This window comes from Palaemon carinicauda, chromosome 1 (assembly GCF_036898095.1).
Source record: "Palaemon carinicauda isolate YSFRI2023 chromosome 1, ASM3689809v2, whole genome shotgun sequence".
Lineage (NCBI taxonomy): Eukaryota > Metazoa > Arthropoda > Malacostraca > Decapoda > Palaemonidae > Palaemon > Palaemon carinicauda.
This window is the reverse complement of record NC_090725.1, coordinates 241335098-241346074: the sequence shown is the minus strand read 5'-3', so window position 1 is coordinate 241346074 and position 10977 is coordinate 241335098. Positions and strand designations below refer to the sequence as shown.

The 10977-nt window shown below is 37.1% G+C and overlaps 5 non-coding genes across 5 annotated transcripts; all 5 read right to left on the bottom strand.

Annotated features, from left to right (window-relative positions):
• Positions 1 to 337: 337 nt before the first annotated feature.
• Positions 338 to 409, bottom strand: TRNAQ-CUG (transfer RNA glutamine (anticodon CUG)). Its single transcript has one exon. It is a non-coding gene; the product is annotated as a tRNA-Gln (tRNA).
• A 658-nt stretch (positions 410 to 1067) lies between these two features.
• On the bottom strand, positions 1068 to 1139 carry TRNAQ-CUG (transfer RNA glutamine (anticodon CUG)). Its single transcript has one exon. It is a non-coding gene; the product is annotated as a tRNA-Gln (tRNA).
• A 660-nt stretch (positions 1140 to 1799) lies between these two features.
• Positions 1800 to 1871, bottom strand: TRNAQ-CUG (transfer RNA glutamine (anticodon CUG)). The gene has a single exon. It is a non-coding gene; the product is annotated as a tRNA-Gln (tRNA).
• Positions 1872 to 2531: 660 nt separating this feature from the next.
• On the bottom strand, positions 2532 to 2603 carry TRNAQ-CUG (transfer RNA glutamine (anticodon CUG)). Its single transcript has one exon. It is a non-coding gene; the product is annotated as a tRNA-Gln (tRNA).
• Positions 2604 to 10347: 7744 nt separating this feature from the next.
• On the bottom strand, positions 10348 to 10419 carry TRNAQ-CUG (transfer RNA glutamine (anticodon CUG)). Its single transcript has one exon. It is a non-coding gene; the product is annotated as a tRNA-Gln (tRNA).
• Positions 10420 to 10977: the final 558 nt, after the last annotated feature.

The following is a 10977-nucleotide window of genomic DNA, read 5'->3' as shown; positions in this document are numbered from 1 at the left end:
TCTCTAAATCTAACAATCTTTTTCCATGGTGTAATGGTTATCACTTAAAACTCTAAATACAAAAATCTGATTCCGGGGGTTACTAATGCTATTATGATAATTTTACAGTACAATCATTTAGCGGTAATAATTTGCTAGTTATAGTGTTTTACCAAAATCTCCAATACATACTCCACCACATCTTCATTTCTAATTCCAAACCAATGGCCTCCATGTACTTCATCATATCCATCCCTTCTCTTTCCCACTCTGCCAACTTGTTACTTTGGGTTTGAATTGATCCCATCAGCTCAACTGAACTTTAGATGTTTCGGTTCGGGAAAAGTGCATCACTAGCAGGTCCCACCGAGACTCGAACTCGGATTGTTGGATTCAGAGTCCAAAGTGCTAACCATTACACCATGGAACCGGTTAAATACAGATTAAATTCCCAAATTTTTTCATGTCGATATAAAACTGGGGTCGACTATATAAACATGACGTCTGGTGTGAGCACTGTTATTATAAGTTTCTATTAGGATTGTGATTAATTTAAGTACAATGAACTATCTGTAATTATTAGCTAGATTGTGTTTGACTAATTTTCTTGTCTACAACTAACTAGAGTGAAATGTTATAACACGAATAATCAGGCCGTCTATGTTTATAATTAATGCTTCAAATCATATAATCAGTTTCATGTTAGTACTTTAAATCCATCTCCATAGTGTAGCCTACTGTTTAGTACTTTAATCTCTAAATCTAACAATCTTTTAGCATGGTGTAATGGTTCACTTAAAACTCTAAATACAAAAATCTGATTCCGGGGGTTACTAATGCTATTATGATAATTTTACAGTACAATCATTTAGCGGTAATAATTTGCTAGTTATAGTGTTTTACCAAAATCTCCAATACATACTCCACCACATCTTCATTTCTAATTCCAAACCAATGGCCTCCATGTACTTCATCATATCCATCCCTTCTCTTTCCCACTCTGCCAACTTGTTACTTTGGGTTTGAATTGATCCCATCAGCTCAACTGAACTTTAGATGTTTCGGTTCGGGAAAAGTGCATCACTAGCAGGTCCCACCGAGACTCGAACTCGGATTGTTGGATTCAGAGTCCAAAGTGCTAACCATTACACCATGGAACCGGTTAAATACAGATAAAATTCCCAAATTTTTTCATGTCGATATAAAACTGGGGTCGACTATATAAACATGACGTCTGGTGTAAGCACTGTTATTATAAGTTTCCATTAGGATTGTGATTAATTTAAGTACAATGAACTATCTGTAATTATTAGCTAGATTGTGTTTGACTAATTTTCTTGTCTACAACTAACTAGAGTGAAATGTTATAACACGAATAATCAGGCCGTCTATGTTTATAATTAATGCTTCAAATCATATAATCAGTTTCATGTTAGCACTTTAAATCCATCTCCATAGTGTAGCCTACTGTTTAGTACTTTAATCTCTAAATCTAACAATCTTTTTCCATGGTGTAATGGTTATCACTTAAAACTCTAAATACAAAAATCTGATTCCGGGGGTTACTAATGCTATTATGATAATTTTACAGTACAATAATTTAGCGGTAATAATTTGCTAGTTATAGTGTTTTACCAAAATCTCCAATACATACTCCACCACATCTTCATTTCTAATTCCAAACCAATGGCCTCCATGTACTTCATCATATCCATCCCTTCTCTTTCCCACTCTGCCAACTTGTTACTTTGGGTTTGAATTGATCCCATCAGCTCAACTGAACTTTAGATGTTTCGGTTCGGGAAAAGTGCATCACTAGCAGGTCCCACCGAGACTCGAACTCGGATTGTTGGATTCAGAGTCCAAAGTGCTAACCATTACACCATGGAACCGGTTAAATACAGATAAAATTCCCAAATTTTTTCATGTCGATATAAAACTGGGGTCGACTATATAAACATGACGTCTGGTGTAAGCACAGTTATTATAAGTTTCTATTAGGATTGTGATTAATTTAAGTACAATGAACTATCTGTAATTATTAGCTAGATTGTGTCTGACTAATTTTCATGTCTACAACTAACGAGAGTGAAATGTTATAACACGAATAATCAGGCCGTCTATGTTTATAATTAATGCTTCAAATCATATAATCAGTTTCATGTTAGCACTTTAAATCAGTCTCCATAGTGTAGCCTACTGTTTAGTACTTTAATCTCTAAATCTAACAATCTTTTTCCATGGTGTAATGGTTATCACTTAAAACTCTAAATACAAAAATCTGATTCCGGGGGTTACTAATGCTATTATGATAATTTTACAGTACAATCATTTAGAGGTAATAATTTGCTAATTATAGTGTTTTACCAAAATCTCCAATACATACTCCACTACATCTTCATTTCTAATTCCAAACCAATGGCCTCCATGTACTTCATCATATCCATCCCTCCTCTTTCCCACTCTGCCAACTTGTTACTTTGGGTTTGAATTGATCCCATCAGCTCAACTGAACTTTAGATGTTTCGGTTCGGGAAAAGTGCATCACTAGCAGGTCCCACCGAGACTCGAACTCGGATTGTTGGATTCAGAGTCCAAAGTGCTAACCATTACACCATGGAACCAGTTACATTTAGATAAAATTCCCAAATATTTTAATGACGTAACCTAAAACTGTGGTTGTTATATAAGCATGATATTTGGTAACAGCATTATTACTATGTATTACCATCATGATTATGATTATTTTCTAGTACAATGAACTATCAATAATTATTTGCTTTTGTGTTTAGCCCAAGCACATGTTTTTATGATTGGCTACACTGAATAGTTATGATATGGGGAAATTTAAGAACCTATTTTTGTGATTAATGTTTCAAATTATATAATCAGTTCCATGAATTGTCAATACTTTAGACTACGAATTCAACTATACAGTTCCATGGTGTAATGGTAGGCACTTTGAACTCTCAATCCAACAACCTGGTTCCTTGGTGTAATAGCGCTTCGAGCTCTGAATTTAACAATGCAAGTTGTATCCTCAGTCGGATCTGTAATTCCTATACACTTTGTAGAATTGTTTAATTCATATATTTAATATTATAAAACTATTTTGCAAAAGATTATTTCAAACATTAATTCTGAAAGGAAAAATATCAAATATTTTACTAGTGGTTTCTTATTCTTTCTCACCGTTATCTTTACATTAAGGCGTCGGTTGCCTGATGCACCCTCTCGAATGCCTTTGAACAAAAGCATCCTCTTCCCCTAAACCTCTTCTCTCCATATCATCCTTCACCTTATCCTCCCTCTTGATCTTCTCCCCCTTACAGGTTCCTCCCAAGCCCTCCTCCACTCTCCCCACCATCTATCCTTAATATGTGCCCACACCATCTCAGTCGTGACGCTTATCATCTCGGTAATCTTTACTACACCTGCTATTTTTCTTATTTGATAATTTTCCAATCTTTCAGTGATATTCCCATAATCCACATTAGCATTCTCTTCTCTATTCTCCAAAGCTTTGCTTTCTCTTTTTGTCTTAAATAGCCGAGCGGCTAGGCCAAATTTCACCAGAATCGTTCAGTTTGTGAAGAAAGCATGAAACTTGATATGTGAACTCTATGGGACCTATGGTTCATAAAAAAAAATAGACCCTAAAAAATAGTGTCCCCTGGTGGCCGCCATATTGAATTCCAATATGGCCACCAAAATCTCCTATTTTTCTGAAACTTTTGTGTTATATCGGGTAATAGACCATAAAATCACTGTCTATCTTCATGTTTTCAATTTCAGAGGATCAGTCAATGTTATTAACTTTAAAAGTGACCTAATGGCGGCCATTTTGGATTTCAAGATGGCCGTCATATTATTTTTTTTACTTTTAGATTTTATTTCATAGTGTTTGTATGCTTATTTTCAGGTTTGATGCGACAAGACAACAATGTCAAAACAATTCCAACTTGTTAAGCCGGGTGAAACCAACGTGACAAGACCCCTGATCGACTGGAATTTATGTGTACTGTGCCAGCAGAATACGACGTCAGAGGCCCTTGAACAACCATGGCGAAGGAGAGGGCGAGGGGTTGCCAAAGCGATAGGGCAAAGCTATCAGTCATTTGAAAAGAACTTAATGAAATTCCATGAACTTGGAAAAGTTCCGTTAAATGTATGTCCGCAGCAGTTAAACGACGGCTCAGGCATAGCTGCAACCTTGCAGAAAAACAGAGGACAATGGCACAAAAACTGCAGAAACTTGTTTACTGATTTGAAGCTTGACCGCATAGAAAAGCGTGCCTTAGAACTTGCAGATGAAAGTGACGAATCTTGTGTTTACAGTCCAGTTAAACGAAGATCTAGTATTCAGGGTCTTCACTGTAGCACCTCCGATCAGGAAGAACCCGTCTGCTTTTTCTGTGACCAAAAGGCGGGACCCCCAGGACTACACAATGCTAGTACATTTGGACTTGATAAAACGGTTCGAATGTATGCTACTAAGCTAAGAGACACAAAGCTATTAACAAAATTAGCCCCTGGTGACATGGTCGCATCTACAGCCATATATCACAAAGATTGCTTGACCAATCTCTTCAATAGGTACAGGAGACAAGTGAAATTAGAGGAACGTTCCGAAAGTGTCAAGGGCAGTTCAGATTTACTTTCATGTGATAGTATAGCACTGGCAGAGTTGATATCATACATTGAGGAACAGAGGCTGTCAGCAACTGCTGCAACTGTGCCTGTTTTTCGTCTGGCTGATTTAGTAACAGTGTATAGTGAACGTCTTGCAGAACTTAGCCCAGAATATAAGGGTAATGCTAACTCCACTAGACTCAAAAGAACGTCTTCTAGGACACTGTCCATACCTGAAGGCTGCAAAGCATGGGAGAGATATTTTACTTACTTATGACAGCAATTGGTGACGCAATTTTGCAGGCTTGTTCTGATAATGATTCAGAAGCAATTCATCTGGCTAAAGCAGCCACAATAGTTCGAAAACAGCTTTTTGAATTTGGCCATGCATTTAGTGGTTCATTATGTGAGGAAGAAACTGTTCCTAAAACATTGCTTGCACTTGTCAACATGATTCTTGATGGACCTAGTATTAAATCACAGTCAATGAAGGAGAAATCTGCTAACCAGGCAGCAAAAACCATATCACAACTCATAGTCTTCAATAGTGTTAAGAAAACTACAAGACAAAGACAATCGGTAGTGCGACATAACAGTGACCGGGAAGTTTCTATCCCACTCTACCTTGGTCTCAAAATGCATGTTAAGACTAGAAAGCGTGAACTGATTGACTGTCTCCACATGCATGGGTTGTCCATATCCTATGACCGAGTTCTTAGGATATCATCTTCAGTTGCTCATAGTATTATCAAACAATTTGAAAATGATGGAGTTGTATGTCCTCCACAGTTGAAAAACAGTGTTTTCACTACTGAACAAGTTGATAATATTAATCATAACCCCAGTTCTGTGACCTCAGATGAATCATTTCATGGAACAGCCCACTCTTTATGCCAACATCCGACTCAAGACAGTTGTGGAACCGATCGAAATCGACCTGTTTTAGAGGACAATATCACTGAAAAACGAATACCTCCATTGCCATTAAGTTACATAAACATTTTACATGCTCCTCAAATGCCTAAGGAAATTAAAGCACCAATAATTGCTGGACCCGTGACACCAAAAACGAATAAGCTACTTGATGATGAGAAGGTTGAGAACAGGTAGCTCCAGAAACTTGTCTCAGTTTTTCTAAAAGAAACTGTTGATAAAGATGATTTTGTGTCTTGGGCAGCATTCCATGCATCACTTCAGGATCCAACTAATGCCAAATTGCCAACGCCTATAGCCCTAATGCCAATGTTTAGGGAAGCATCGCATTCTGTTGCCATGATAATGCATTGTATGAAGACCAATCAGGATGCCACACAACTACTTAATCCAGGTCAGGTCCCAGTTCCGACAATGGATCAACCTCTATATGCCATAGGCAAACAAATTCAATGGAAATTTTCAAATCTATATGGTGAAGACAAATATGTTGTGATGCTTGGTCCCTTGCATATAGAGATGGCTTCCTTAAAAGTAATTGGGGACTTGCTTGAGGGGAGTGGCTGGACAAATGCACTCACTCAAGCGGATGTTGCAACTTCAGGAACAGCTGATAGTTTTATACATGGATCTCATGTAACAAAGACACGAAGAGCTCATCAGGTAACCATGGCCACACTACATATTCTTCGGAGACAAGCTTATGAGGAGGTTAACACATCAACTGCTGACAGGGCTCTCGACTCTTAAGAATGCATATCTTGAATGGTGTGAACAGATGCGTCTTGAACATCCCATGTTTCATTTTTGGAGTATGGTGTTTGATCTAGAACGTACACTGCTGTCATTTGTGAGAGCAATTAGGACGTCTGATTTCGAGTTGTATGTCGAAACTTTGGCCAAACTTGCCCCTTGGTTCTTTGCCATGGATCATGTGCATTATGCAAGATGGCTTCCAGTCCACATTAGAGACATGTCTACTCTCCAGCAAAGATGCCCAGAGGTTTACAATGCTTTCATGCGAGGTGCATTTACTTCCAATAAAACTGGAAATACCTTTTCAGCTATTGGACTGGACCAAGCCCACGAGCAGGTTAATGCCCGTGTAAAGGGAGATGGTGGAGCTATTGGATTAACAGAAAACCCTGGTGCCCTGCGACGATGGATGGTGGCTGGTCCACAGCTCTCACAGATTGTAGCAGAATATGAACTTGAAATGGATCCAACAGATGCTGCAGACACTGGCAGCAAACATCATGATCAGAGCCACGCCACACAAAGAACTTTCTTGGAGGATGTGCAAGCTCTTGTTCACACAATGGAGGAACTTGGAAATCCTTTTCTTGATCAAAGCAAGAACTTGTCTACAATTGACACACAAGATATATTGTCCCAGTGTGTAGTTGACAGTATTAAAAAAAATTGAAATACTTGGGACAGAACAATTCAAAACCTTCATTGAGGAGCGATTAGTGAAAAATGAGACAGCAATAAGTGCACAAATTTCGAGAAATTCATTCCTGCTTTTTAAAAGTAAATCAAAATCTGGTGTGTCTAAGGACAAACAAAAAGTCCTAGAACTTAAGAATGACTGTAGTCTCTTCTCCAGACTCTATATAGCTAGCCAGATGAGGGAAAGTAACCTCAATGATTTTTTCAAACATGAGAACCAGCTATATCCGCCATCAATATCTTCAGGAGGGAAATTGAGGAAAGGGAAAAAGTCTGATCTTGTAGACTGTCTCCAATCTCAAAACAAGCAGCCATCTTGAAATCCAATATGGCTAACACAAAATGAAATTTTAAATATGCTAATTGAAAATTCTCAGCCCTGAAAACATTAGGGTGACATCTAGAAATTGTTCAATCAATCAGAAAAAAAGATATTCTATGAGATATAATATAATCTGAATTTTGGTGTCGGCCATCTTGGAATCCAATATGGCCGACATTTGGTAAAATTGACAATGGGTCCATTGGATTCCTTGACCCTCAAAACATGGGTGAAGGTGCAGGAATTAACATTCTACCTCCCTTAGTTACGGAGTTATAGACTAAAATAAGTGAAAAATTGTGGCCATTTTGAAATTCAATATGGCTGCCACCACGGGATCGATTTTTTTGGGGTCTATTTTTTTTCATGATCCTTGGGTCCTAAAATACCACTGTGGAAAGTTTCATGCTTTCTTCACAAACTGAACGATTTTTCCCTTAGCCGCTCCCCTATAAAACCCAAGTTTCTAGTACATACATTAACACTGTCTTATCACTGTGCTATAGATCTTGACTTAACCTTGATTGGCATTTTCCTATCACTTACCACTCCTGCTACCTCCCGCCACTCTTCCCATAATGCTTCTATCCTATTCTCAATTTCAGTCTCACAACCTCCCTCCTGATTTATATATAATAGATCCCAATATCTAAACTGTTCTACCTGTTTTATAACTGCTTCTCTACTTTCATGTATGACTATCCTGTCCCTACCTTCCTTTCTGCTAACCATGGCTTCAGTCTTATCCACATTCACCCTCAAACCACCCTTTTCCAAAGCCTCTTGCCACTTTATCACCTTTCTCTATATTTCCTCATTTTCAACAGTAATCACAAAATCATCTGCATATAGCAACTCCCACAACTCTTCATTTCTGATCCCTCCACTTAACACATCCAAGATCAACACAAATAAAAACAGGCTTAATGTTGACCCCTGATTTAATCCAACACTAACTTCAAAGGTTACTGTTTCTCCAACAGCTGTTATTACTTTTGTCCTTGCTCTTTTCTAAATCATCATCTCTACCCTTCTCACCAATTTCTCCTGGACTTTATTCCTCGAACACCAAAACATCACTTTTCTTGGTATTCTGTCATAAGCCTTCTCTAAATCTAAAAAAGCACATAAGATCTTCTGGTTTCCCTCCAGTATCTTTTCTTGTAACTGCTTTACTATAAACATGGCATCCACAGTCCCTCTCCCCCTCATGAATCCATACTGTTGTTTCCCAATCTTTACAAATTTCTCTATCTTTCAGCTACTACCCTCTCGAACACTTTCAAACCATGCTCTTTTAATTTAATTTCCCTGTAGTTACTGCATTCCATGATGTTACCTTTCTGCTTAAATATAAATATCATTAGACTCTCCTCCCAGTCTTAGGGCATTATTTCCACTTCCCATATAGCTTTCAATAAATACAGCATCCATTCTTCCCCCTCTGTCACTAGTATCTTGACCATTTCAATTTGAAACTCTGATGGGCCTGGTGCTTTACCATTCGTCATTCTACCCAATGCCTGCTTCACTTCTGTACTCTGTATCTCCATCACTGACCCCTCCACCCTTTGCACTTCTACCAGCTCCTCTTTCTCATTTTCAGTATTCAATAGTTGCTCATAATATTCTCTCCATCTTCTCTTAATGCCATCATTCCTATGCAATATATTTCTATCCCTGAGGACTACCACTTGTCCCAAATCCTGTCTTTGTCTTTTTCTCAAGTTTGAAATCGTATATATATATATATATATATATATATATATATATATATATATATATATATATATATATATATATATATCCTTTTCTCCTTCCTTTGTTCCTAGCCTTTCATTTAACTGCTCTACTGCTCTTCCAATAGCTATACCTACTTTCCTACTAGAATCTTTTTCCTCTTCTCTGTATTGTTCCTCTACGCCCTATGCCTGTCTTACTCTCTAGTCCTTGAATACCTTTGATTTTCTTTCAACTGATTCTTCCACCTCTCCTACACATACTTCTTTCATACCCAACCAAATATTTTCCACCCTGTTACTCTGTCCAATCTCTATGTTCCACCATTCCAGTCGTCTCTCTCTTACATTCCTCCTAAACTGCTCACACTTTTCTCCTTTAAGGTTCCAAACCTTAATTCTAGATCACCTCTTTCTCTTCTTGGGTTTTCTACCTCTCATTTTAAAATCCATCACTACCAGTCTACGTTGCTTAACACAAGCTTTCCCCAAAATCACTTTACAGTGCATCACATTTTTCTAGTCTGCTTCTCTACCCAATTAGTAATCTATTTGGCTTTCCACTCCCCCACTTTCATAGGTTATCAAATGTTTATCCAAATTCTGAAACCAGGTGTTCATGCGAAAACGTCGAGCAAGAAATTACCATTGTGATTCCAGCACTATGGTTAGTACCTTAAACTCTTGAATCCATATATCTGATTTCATGGCATAATATCAGTTGACCTGAACTTTATATTTTTAGGTTTGAGAAAAGTACAGTACTAACAGGTCCAACTGAGACGTGAACTCGGATTGTGCTAACAATTATACCATGCAACCAGCTATACGCCGACAAAATTCTTAAATATTTTCATGCCATGACCTAAAACTGGAGATGTTTGTATAAACATATCTTGTAATAGCATTATTACTATACCTTAACATAAGGATTATGATTATTCTTAGTACAATGAACTATCGGTAATTATTTGTCTTTTTCTAAATTAAAGTTCGTTTTTATGACTAATTACTGTTAAAGGATATGGCATGTAAGAAATCTAAGTACCTATTTTTGTAATTAATGCTTTAAATCACATAATCAGTCCTATGGTATAATTGTCAATACTTTAGACTGTAAATCCAACAATACAGTTCTATGGCGTAAAGTTTAGCACTTTGAACTCTCTGTCCAACAACCTGGTTCCTTGGTGTGATAGCCATTTGTAGTCTGAATTCAACATTGCCAGTTTGAGTGTCAGTGGGATCTTTTCATTTCTTTTTAAGGTTAGCGAAAAGTATTGCACTAACAGGTCCCACCGAGATTCGAACTCGGATTGTTGGATTCAGAGTCCAAAGTGCTAACCATTACACCATGGAACCGGTTAAATACAGATAAAATTCCCAAATTTGCTCATGTCATGGCATAAAACTGGGGTCGATTATATACACTTGATGTCTGGTGTAAGCACTCTTATTATATGTTCCTATTATGATTGTGATTAATTCCATTATAATTAACTAACTAGAATTATTTGCAAGTTTGTGTTTTACTAATTTTCATGTCTACGATTAACTACAGTAAAATTTCATAACACTGATAATTAGGGCATCAGTGTTTATAATTAAGGCTTCAATTAATATAAGCAGTTTCATGATAGAACTTTAAACTATAAATACCACAATCTCCAGAGTGTATGGGTCAGTACTTTAAACTCTAAATCTAACAATATTCTTTTATGGGGTAATGATTAATACTTTGGTTATCACTTTGAATTCTAAATCCAACAATCTGATTCCACGAGTTACTGTTAGTATTATGATAATATTATGGTACAATCTACTAACAGAGTACTGTTAGTATTATGATAATATTATGGTACAATCTACTAACAGAAATAATTCGTTAGTTAGCCTATAGTGTTTTACCACAATTTATAT